The sequence below is a fragment of the Giraffa tippelskirchi genome, chromosome 9 (genome assembly GCF_054371585.1).
Source record: "Giraffa tippelskirchi isolate mGirTip1 chromosome 9, T2T-mGirTip1v1.2.pri, whole genome shotgun sequence".
Taxonomy (NCBI): Eukaryota; Metazoa; Chordata; class Mammalia; order Artiodactyla; family Giraffidae; genus Giraffa; species Giraffa tippelskirchi.
The window spans coordinates 56,016,888-56,027,163 of NC_137283.1; the positions used below are offsets into that span (position 1 = coordinate 56,016,888).

At 48.9% G+C, this 10,276-nt stretch overlaps 1 long non-coding RNA gene across 1 annotated transcript; it reads right to left on the bottom strand.

The window, feature by feature from the left end:
• Positions 1-4,209: 4,209 nt before the first annotated feature.
• On the bottom strand, positions 4,210-9,654 carry LOC145520215 (uncharacterized). Its single transcript, XR_014064317.1, has 2 exons — positions 9,552-9,654; positions 4,210-6,782 (listed from the first exon to the last, which is right to left on the bottom strand). It is a non-coding gene; the product is annotated as an uncharacterized LOC145520215 (long non-coding RNA).
• Positions 9,655-10,276: the final 622 nt, after the last annotated feature.

Genomic DNA, 10,276 nt, shown 5'->3' on the forward strand with positions numbered 1-10,276 from the left:
TAAAACTTGCTTATTTAGTACAATAAAAGCTGGGCCAATCCATATTTTATTACCTGGCTGTCTCTGTTCTACCTATCTTACCTGGGCATTATAGGTGATATGAACTATGAACCTGGGAGTTAAGATGTGTAGGTTCCAGGCCTAGCTCTGCCATCAGTCATGCACATCTTCAAGCCACTTTCTTCCCCTCTCTGAACCTCACTTTCCACATCTGTAAGGTTGGTAGGTGTGTGTGTGTGTGTGTGTAGTCTGACTAGAGTCCGGTATTACCCAAAGGGTTTTCTAGTAGGAAGTTTTCAGAAGTTAAAAAAAAAATCCTCCAAGCCTTCCCCCCACCCCTGTCCAGTAATTCTGGGGACACTGGGTGGGACAAAGTTAAACAACAATATATTTGCTGTTGGACTTCTTAGAAACTTCAGCTGCTCCTATGCATTGTGACTCTTAGACAGGAAGGCAGAGGACACAGCAGTTACCAAACTTACTTGACAGAGGAAATGTTTCTGGCTACACTATCTTATGGGAAAGTTGTTTTGTGAAACAGAATTTTGGAAAAATTAGATTAGGGGATGGGCAGGATCCCTTTCAACTCTGAGAAGTTTTCATTCGAAATTCTCTATTTTGGCCTAGGGCTCTGTGATATGCTAAATGACATGCTGAAGCATGAAAGAAGAGAAATAATTATAGTCAGCAAAGTTTAGGTGCACTCAGTTGTAATTTATAGAATTCCAGTTGCTGAAAATGAGAGAGCCTGAGAGTGAATGGAGGGTTATGATCCAATAAACAGAACATTCAATGAACTTGGACCATGCCATTCAACAGAGGGAGCTATATTGTAAGCCGAACTTGATACAAGTTTCCTCTTTGGAAATTTGAGAATATACAGGCTACCCTTTCTGTACTACCAGAGTCTGGGAATATATAAAGTCACAAATCTGTGGCTTGAAGAAAGTGACTTAGAGACTCTGAGCTGTAAAATCAAAGGACTTTGAACCATTTCAGAGAGGAAAAACAACTGCCTATTAGCGTGCATGTTGTCTGCAGGGAAGCAAAAAAGCAAAATGAACCAACAGGCATCTTGCTGAACCTGCTTGGGGAAGAAATTAATTCTGCGGCAGCCCTGATTACTAATTATAAAAACACACAATGCAACTTACATTCAATCCAGGGAGCTTTCTTCACTGTTATATTTTACTGAGTATAAAAAATACTCAAAGGAAAGGACTTCATGGATTCATTCTTGACTGACGTCCTCTAAATCTACTTTCACTCAAAACTGAATTCTCTCATCATGGGGTTTTTGAGAGGCAGCGAGATGTGGGGCAACAGGAGCCACACTGACATCAGACACTGACTCGAGGAATACGCATTGGGTGGCCGCTCTGTGCCATGCACCAGGAACACAGCCGCAAAAATCAAAGGAGTCGGAAATCCCTACCCTGATAGAGCTGCCATCCTGGCTCTGTGACATTAGCTGTGTGAGCTTGGGCAAGTCACTCACTGTCTCTGAGCCTTAGCTCACTAGGGCATGGCCACAGGATTGCTGGGAAAGCTTTATGTTAGATTTTGCACGTGGAGTAGCAAGCCTAGGGCCTGGCACCTGAATGGCTTCTAAAGAGGGCAGTCAGGATTGTGGCTCTTGCAGCCAAAGGGGGAGAAGGGAGCTCAGATGGATGCGGGGAGGCCTCATACTACCCCCAGATCCTCTGAAGAAGGTGCAGAATGAGCTGGGGCATCTGGGAATAACGACCCGCCTCCCCAAAGAAAGCCCCACTCGTGTCCTCTGCCTTTCCCCAGGTTTGCGACATGGACAGCTGCCGGGCTGGTGACACCTTGACCCCGGGGCCCGGTCTGCTGGTTCATGTCCTCACGCAGGGAGCCAGCTTTCCTGCCAGAAGTTCAGCCCCCACGGCCCCCACCCCATGGATGCTCTTTAAGGTCACAGAGAGACCTCCCGCAGCCTCAGGGCTGGGCATCCCTGCCAGCCCAAAGGCACCTGGGAGGAGGTGGTCAGCGCAGACCCATCCCACTCCACTCGAAGGCCATTCACCCACACGTCCTGCCTGGCCAGCCGCCATCCTGCCTCATGCCCTCGAGTTGCTCGCTTCCACCCCACCCCGAGCCGAGGTCTCCTCTGCAGACTGAAGGGACTGGCCAAACCGCCCTGCAGGTGCCGCCCAGCTCTGAGGCTCTACAAGGTTCTTCTCACAGGACATCTGGCAGAGATAGGGAATTAGTCAAAACTCAGTTTTCCCTGATACTTCCACTTTCAGAGCTGTTTTTCTATCTGCCAAATTGGGGTTAATAATCCCTAGTCTTCAACCAAGACTGTTGACACAGTGGAGAGAACATGAATGCTGAGTCAGACAGACTTGAGTGTGAACACTGGCGTCACCATTTGCAAGACAAATCACTTCTACTCTCTGGAAGCCTGTGTTTCTTCATCTATGAAATAGGCATATGGCATCTACCTCGAAGAACTGTAGAGGTAAGTGAGGCAGATCATGCCTCATACCTGCACATAGTAGATGATCAGAGGAGATGCAGAGAACTGGCAGCTCCTATTATTACTGTGGCTGTTATTTACTCTAAAATAAGTGCCTGATTAACAGCTGACACCATTGCCAATCTCCACCACCGTGCTCACCATCTCTGGGTCTCGGAGGCTGGGGTTCCTTCTGTCTGTAATCAGAGATGGGGCTTCTATCGCTGAAAGCTACATCCAGAGGTATCCCAGCGGCTGCCTCGAATTCCTTTTAGGCTGCGCATCCATGGTTCCAGGCAACACTTTCTATTGAAAGGTGTGTCCTCAAACACATGTGACGTGCCCTCAAATACACAATGCCTTACTCACCCTCTCCTTCTGGAATTCTAATTCTGGTTCATGCTTTGTAGCAGATATAAAGTCATCTTTCTCTGCAAGATTTGAATCTCAAATTGTCCTATGATCTTACCCTTCACCACCCTTTGTCCCACATGCAGCTGCGGAGCTTAGACTGTCTGTTCAGAAGAGCATGGGACACGGAAAGGGACTAGAATTCCCGAATCTCAGGGTTAGAGGGGATGAATGGCACTGAGCTGAAACTCTCTTCTGGTGCTTGAACTTTTTCTGCTCCACCCTCTGCGGAGGGCTCCTTTGGACCTATCCTTAGTTACCTCCAGTGATGGAGAACTCACTAAATACAAAGGTGGTCGTCTCATCACCCACCTGGTTGCCAGTTAGCTGCCTGGCTTGCTTGAAAAAACGTGTCGCCCCATGGCGACAAAAAGCTCCTTGTGGGTAAATCATCTGTGAAATTGTGGTTCCAAAGAACAACACTGTTTTCCTGTTCACCCCCCTCCCTAACTTTGAACTTTGTGGCCACCGAAAAGGAGATCGGACATTTTTCTCTAGAATGACAAGACTCTGTTAATGTGTCTCTTCTATGCACCCACTCACTAGACATTCCCGCAAGGAATCTACTTTAGGTGCCCACAGAGAATGCATTCCAACTCTGAACATAATTAGCTGGCTTCCAGAAAGAGGAGGAGAGGCATTCATGGGCATAGATAAATCATATCCTTAGCCAAATACCCTCTTCTATTTTCCAACAGGGGACCCAGGGAACTTTCAGAACACAACTCAGGGGGTAACAGTTTTCCTTGTGCAGCTTCAGAAACCCAGGCACAGAGAGGCAAAGGTCAGCCAACAAGTCAAGGGTGGAGGCATGCACCAAACCCCAGGAATCCGAGACCTCCCAGCGCAGTAATTGATCCTTTAAGATAAATGTTTTTCTTGCTGACCAGTGAGATTTATTGTGGTCTTTTCACAGGGATTCCTGAGGCTCAAAATTATAAACAGGGAAACAGGGCCGGGTAATAAGTAGAGTGATTAATTGGTGGAGAAAGCTTTCAAGGAGGAGAAAGATCAATGGGCTGAAGAAAAATCAGACATCTTTTAGGAAATTCCCCCCTCGCTTACATTGTTTTAATTCCTCATGCTCAGTCTCTTCATTAAACATTTCTGAAGTGGGTTTCTGTTTTGTTTCTTGGTTTTTGCTTTTTCAGTTATTTTTTTCTGGTAAGGTTGTTTGATTGTATCTCCTGCTTAGAGTATTTCTTAGGTTACACTGAACTTAACCTTTGCCTAGTGAGGCAGAACAGACTCTTGCTTATCTGAAGCAAATGGCACCAAGAAGCCGTGGAATAATAAAAAACACAATCAGAAATGGCTAAGATACAGCACGCTCTATTTCTTTCCGAGGAAAGGGGCACTGTGAGGGTGAGAGTCGAGGTCGCGGGAGACAGGGGGGCTGGAGGAGCCCTGGGGGAGTCCGAGGAGTGGGCCAGCTTGCAGCAACAGGAGCTCCTTAGGGGCGGCAGAGTCCCAGCACTGCAGAGCACGGGCTTTGGGTTGAGCCGCTGGTTACCTTCCCATCTCCGTCCTGAGCCTGCTGTGTGACTTCAGCAAGCTGGGCAACCTCTCTGAGTCCTGGTTTTCTCAGCCAGCTCTGGCTAATCAGGCTAGTTCCATGGGGGTAAGGGCTGTGCCTGTCGTAATAATTTGTGTTTTTCTTAGTGCCTAGTGAGGAACAGGTACTCAATACGTTATCTGCTAAATGGGTGAATGAAAAAGGGTCATAGTGAAGATTAAATGAGAGATTGTAAATAAAAGGGCTTCCCAGGTGGTGCTCGTGGTAAAGAATCTGCCTGCCAATGCAGGAGATGTAAGAGACACGGGTTTGATCCCTGGGTAGGGAAGATCCCCTGGAGGAGGGCATGGCAACCCGCTCCAGTATTCTTGCCTGGAAAATGACAGAGGAGCCTGGCAGACTACAGTCCACGGGGTTGCAGAGAGTCGGACACAACTGATGTGACTTAGCATGCACAGCATGCAAATAAAAGCCTAGGAGAGTTCAGATGCTTTTTAAATAGCCGTTCATACGTTGCCAGACTCCTTCTGTCAGTGTCAGGGCTGGGAAAGGGTCTGGTGTTGCACTGTAGAGCAGCGCCTCCCTCATCCTCAGGTCGAGGGGACTACGGTCTGGTGTCTGTTCATTCATTGAACACACACAGGAGGTGCCTCTGAGCTGTTAGGCACTGTGCTGGGGGTATATCAAGACAGATACAATCTCTATGCTGATGAAGCTCACATCCAAGGGGAAAGAGACAGTGAACAGGTGTATGAACAAGGATGATTCTACATGCCAACGAAGTGCTATGAGGATAGGAGTGCAGGTGAAACTCTAGAGAGGGTCTGACTGACAGCGGTGGCTGGGGCTGCATTAGACGGAGCGATCCAGTGGAGGAGACCTGAACAAGCGGGAGGCCGTCAGACTAAACTCGGAGGCCCGGGTGCTCTGGATCGCTGCTGCGTCCTCGCTTTGCTTTGGTGTCTGTTCTCACAGGTCTTTTCCTGTGGGGAGGGGAGGGGACATGACTTTTTTTCTGATATAATTTTAAACTCACAGAAAAGTTCTGGAATAGTACAAAAAGATTCACCACCAGCTGTTAGTGTTCTGCCCTCTTCTCTGTCTTCTGTCCCTCTCTACATATATAGCACACATTACACACGTATACACACTCACTCATGCACATATAGTTTTTTTCAGACCATTTGAGAGTAAATACTGCAAACATCCCGCCCCATTACCCTATAATTTCTAAGATAAAAACATTCTCTTACACAACCACAGTCCATATTTAAATTTTGTCTGTTGCTTCTTTTAAAACGACATGTTTTTCCAGGTCCGGGATCTCATTCTGCATTGGGTCCTGACGTGTCTTTAGTTTTCTTCAATCTGGAACAGTTCCCTGGCCATTCTTTGTCTGTCTTGACCTTGGCATTTTTTAAGCATGCAGGCTAGTTACTCTGTGACCTGTTGCTTTATTTGGATTTCCTGATGCTTCCTGAGGAAGGAATGCCATGGAAGGGACACTGCGCCCTCCTCGGCCCCTCGCAGCAGGAGGCAGGTGGTGCCAGGCTGTCCCATGGTGGGCGATGCTAACTAAGATTGCCGGATGAAGGGGGTTGTTGCCAGGTTTCTCCACTAAAAAGTTATTATTGTCCACTTTGCAATTAATAAATCATGTGTGGGGAGGCACTTTTGGAATAGAAACATTCTGTTCCTCAAATTTTCACCATCAGTTTTAGCATTTGCGGGTGATTTTCTTACTCCATCTTTCCTTCTATGCTTATTAGCTGGCATTCTACTACAAGGAAGAGTTTTCCCTTCTCTTTCATATTCATACAATCGTGTATTTCCTTTGTTGTCCAGTCACTCAGTTGTGTCCGACTCTTTGTGGCCCCATGAACTGCAGCATGCCAGGCTTCCCTGTCCTTCACTGTCTCTTAGCGTTTGTCAAACTCATGTCCATTGAGTCGATGATGCCATCCAACCATCTCACTCTCTGTTATTTCCTTGCAGCATGACAAATTCGTCGGTTTTGATTTTATCCAGCAGGTTATAACCCACCACTGCCAGAAGCAGCCTTTCCTCCAAGCCTCTGGGTGTTACATTCAGAACTCGAGCTCTAGGTGCTTGGTGGGCTCCTGCTCCCAGCGCGTTACTGCTCTTTGGGTCTCCCGGGGCACAGAGCTAGACAGCTTCTCAAATGGGAATGTGCAGGAGGCGCCAGTACGGTAAGTGCAGCTTCTGGTTCAGCGAGTTGGGTTCACCAGCCGGTGTCAGATTTTGCTTTTTTAACAAGCCTCCAAGGGATGCTGATGCTGCTGGCCCGCAAGCCACCTCTTGAGTACTGAGCATGTGGGACAATGGTTCTCAAGCCTCGGCACACACCGGGACCTGGAGGGTTTGTTAAAATACATATTCTCAGGTTCTACTTTTAAAGTTTCCAATTCAGTAAGTTTAGGGTTGGGGTTCCCAGGTGATGCTACTATTTCTGATTTAGAATCACACTTTGAGACCCACTGAACCAGGACACTGATTTTGGAATGTGGTTATATTGGAATTCTTGGGGAATTTTTTTTTTTTTTACACCCCATAGATGATGATTTAACTAGTACAGAATGTGGCTTGGGCATTGAGAATGCTATGAGTTTCATAAGGGTTTCTATTGCTCATTACAAGTTGAGAAGATTATTCTAGAAAGAGGTAGAAGTAAATACAAAGGCCTTTGAGAGGGAGTGAGCTTGCCATTTTTTTTAGTATATGTGCTGCCGAAGCGAGCACGAGCTTGCCATTTTTGAGGGCCAGTGAGGAGGCCAGTGTGAAGGCCAAAAGGAAATGAGATCCGAGAGGTGGGCCAGGGTGGGGTGGGGAGGGGATGAGATGGGTCGGGCGTGAAAGGTTACTCTGGTGAGATGGAAAGCCACGGGAGGCTTTAGGCAAGGATGCTGTGACCTGAATGCCTTGACCATGAGCCTCACTGGCCAGTCCCGAGGCCAGCTTTCTTTATGCAGGTACAGAGGCTTTCTACCCAAGTGAGTCTGGACTGTGATGAATTGAGGATGAAGCTCCACAGCATTCTGTTAGTGCTCCCTATACTTTAAGTACTGCCCATGGACTTTGTTTAGAACTAGTTTCTGAGGCTTTGAAATCCTGGGGAAGTAAGTTTAGGCACAGTAATAAAGTATTATGTCAGGGGAGAAAAATATTACAGATAGGGAATGTCTCTGTGGATAAAGACGTTCAGGAGTGCTTCGCTTTAAGAAAACACAATGTGTGTGGCACAATGTGAACATACCTAACATTGCTGAACCATGCACTTAGAAGTGGTTAAGACAGTAAATTTTACACTGGTTTTTTACAATTAAAAAAGAGATAATATCCACCATATATGTGAAAGACAGATCTACAAAGCTCTGAATTCTTCAATTTAATTTTTGTTTTTTGTTCTTCAGGCAAGCTATCATGGGTATTTCACTACCATTTGGAAAACTCTATTATACCATTAAGAATAATAAAGAATTTAAGCCAAGGATAAAAAAAAATAAAATGCATAAACCATGAACTTGGGAAATGGGTAAAGTTGGGCGTAACCACTCATTTTAACAAAAGGATTCCTTAGGTAAGGGATTTTGCACCAGCGTCCCTCTAGGGCACCAACACTAGGATTCACTTGACACGCAGCCTGGCGGAAACATGACCAGCTGGGAGAGGCTGACCAGAGGCCTTCCGTGATGTCACTTCCAACAGAGCGATAATAACTTTGTGATTTCGCTTATCTGCTCGGTCCCCTCCAGGCCGTTGCACAATATGAGTGTGCTTGGATTGCACAGGATTCCTGGGACACCATCCACATTCTATTTTGATTCTGGCACTTGGTAACCTTTCTTCTAGGAAATGGAACAACCAAAAAAGCCACCCGTTGGTGATATTCAGTCGTCCTGAGGAAGTAAGGACAGTGAGGCCACTCAAGGCAGACTGAGCAGAGGCAGGCGTAGCCCAGGGTCATTTTAACAACACTCCGGGCCTAATGTTTGATGGTGGCCTGCAACCAGCTCTGCCAACCTGCCATGGAGATGACCTGTCCTCTCCCTCGGTTATTTGAGCCCTAGGTTTTTCCTGGGCAAGAGCTGACAATGGCGTCATCACCTCGTGATGTTGCTGGGTGACCTTGTTCAAAGAGCTGGTTCCACTCGTTTCCCCTGGATCCTAAAGTTGTAGTGAGAAAAACACCGCCGAGAACCACGGAGGGAGGGGGGTCAAAACTCTGCACAAGGGAAGCCCCCTGCCCTTCATCTGATTTCCAAATCCTCATCATGATTAACTTTTATCCAACCCACTTGCTAGCAGTCCTCAGCCTGGGAAAGTCTTAAAGGAAAAACCATGGCCGATATCAGTGTGATTATTACTTTTTAAATAACGTCGTAGTAGACTCAGCCAGGTGGAAACTATGACCTCATAAAGAAGAGCTCTGATCCTTATTATAAGACAGAGAAGAGTTTACAAGTGGTCTTTTGTGCTCTGGACGAACCACAGAGGCCTGAAAGACAGTCAGGAGTCAGGGAGCACATGGCATGGAACCACTGGTTTAATTAGGAAAACAAGAGATACTCTGAGCTCCGACTGCATGCCGGCCCTGAGCCACATCCTGCGTGGATGTCGGTGAAGGCTCAGCCTCCTCCTGAGGTGAGCGCAGCTACCACCCTCAGGTCAGGGAGGAGGAAACTGAGGCTCAGAGGCTGGGCCGCTAAGCAGTCTTGCTGGGAAAGAAACACAAGGCCTCCGGGCTCCAAATCTCGCCGAGCACACACTGCTGACTTGCAAATACTATCACCGAGAGTTTTTTCAAGAACTCCAAACCAGGCTCTGTTAATCAGTAACAGAGTGACCGCAGGCCTTCCCGCAACACACAGGGCTTAAGCTGAAAGGCCAGTGCACGGCTGGAGGCCCCGGCCACGAGGGGAAAAAACATCCCTTAAACGGTGGCAGCCTCCTGACTCAAACCCCGAGGAGGGCGCTCCGCCTGCCCGCCGACTACAGGCGCGCTCAGGACAGAGTGCTGACCCAACGCATCTTGTCTGGGATGTGACCTTGTCTGGGATGTGACCGGGCCGTCGGTCGGTCTCGTTTTAACTCAGCAGTATGTGGGCATGCAGGGCGTTTTACCCGAAGACTTGCTCCCTGGGGCCTGAACAGCTCGCGAGTTTCTTTCCTTCTTTGCTCCTGGTAGCGACAGATAACTGTTAGGCTGGAGCTCCACACGCTGTCTGGGTTTAAGGAAATAAATGACAGCCGTGGCTGGCCAATGCAGAAAGAGGCTGGGTGCGAACCGAGAGCGGCGGCGGCGAAAGGCACGGAGCGCAGCGCCACCTGCTGCCGACAGCTGAGGCGGCCGTGAGGCGAGCCCGGGCCCGGAAGCCGGGCGGAGCGCGAGCCCGGGGTGCGGTCCTCCTCGCTCCTCCCGCCAGGTGAGGCGCTGAGGCCGGAAGCTGGACGCTGAGCTTTTCGCCCAAACTCACACAGCGCGGACGCGAGAGCTGGTTTCCGACGCTGTTCCTCGCAGCCGACCCCGCCTCAGGGGGAGGCTCCCCGCCCTCTGAGGAGGGTGGGCGCTTTGTGGTGGCGACGCCGCCTCACGGAGAGAACGGGCCTCTGGCGCGGGTCTCTCCCCAGGAGGGACGAGGACGCACAGGAGGAGCGCCGCGGGGCTTGCCTCACCCGCGGGTGGGAGATGCCCAGAGGTGCCCCGGATCGCCGGGAAATCACGGACTGGGGCCGCGCACGCGGCGGTTTTGCGCGTTGGCCTCTCCCCTGCCCTCACCGGGCCACGGCGGGAAAGCCGGGCTTCCAGACGGAGGCGCCACCGAAACCACGCTGAGCCAGGATGCGTG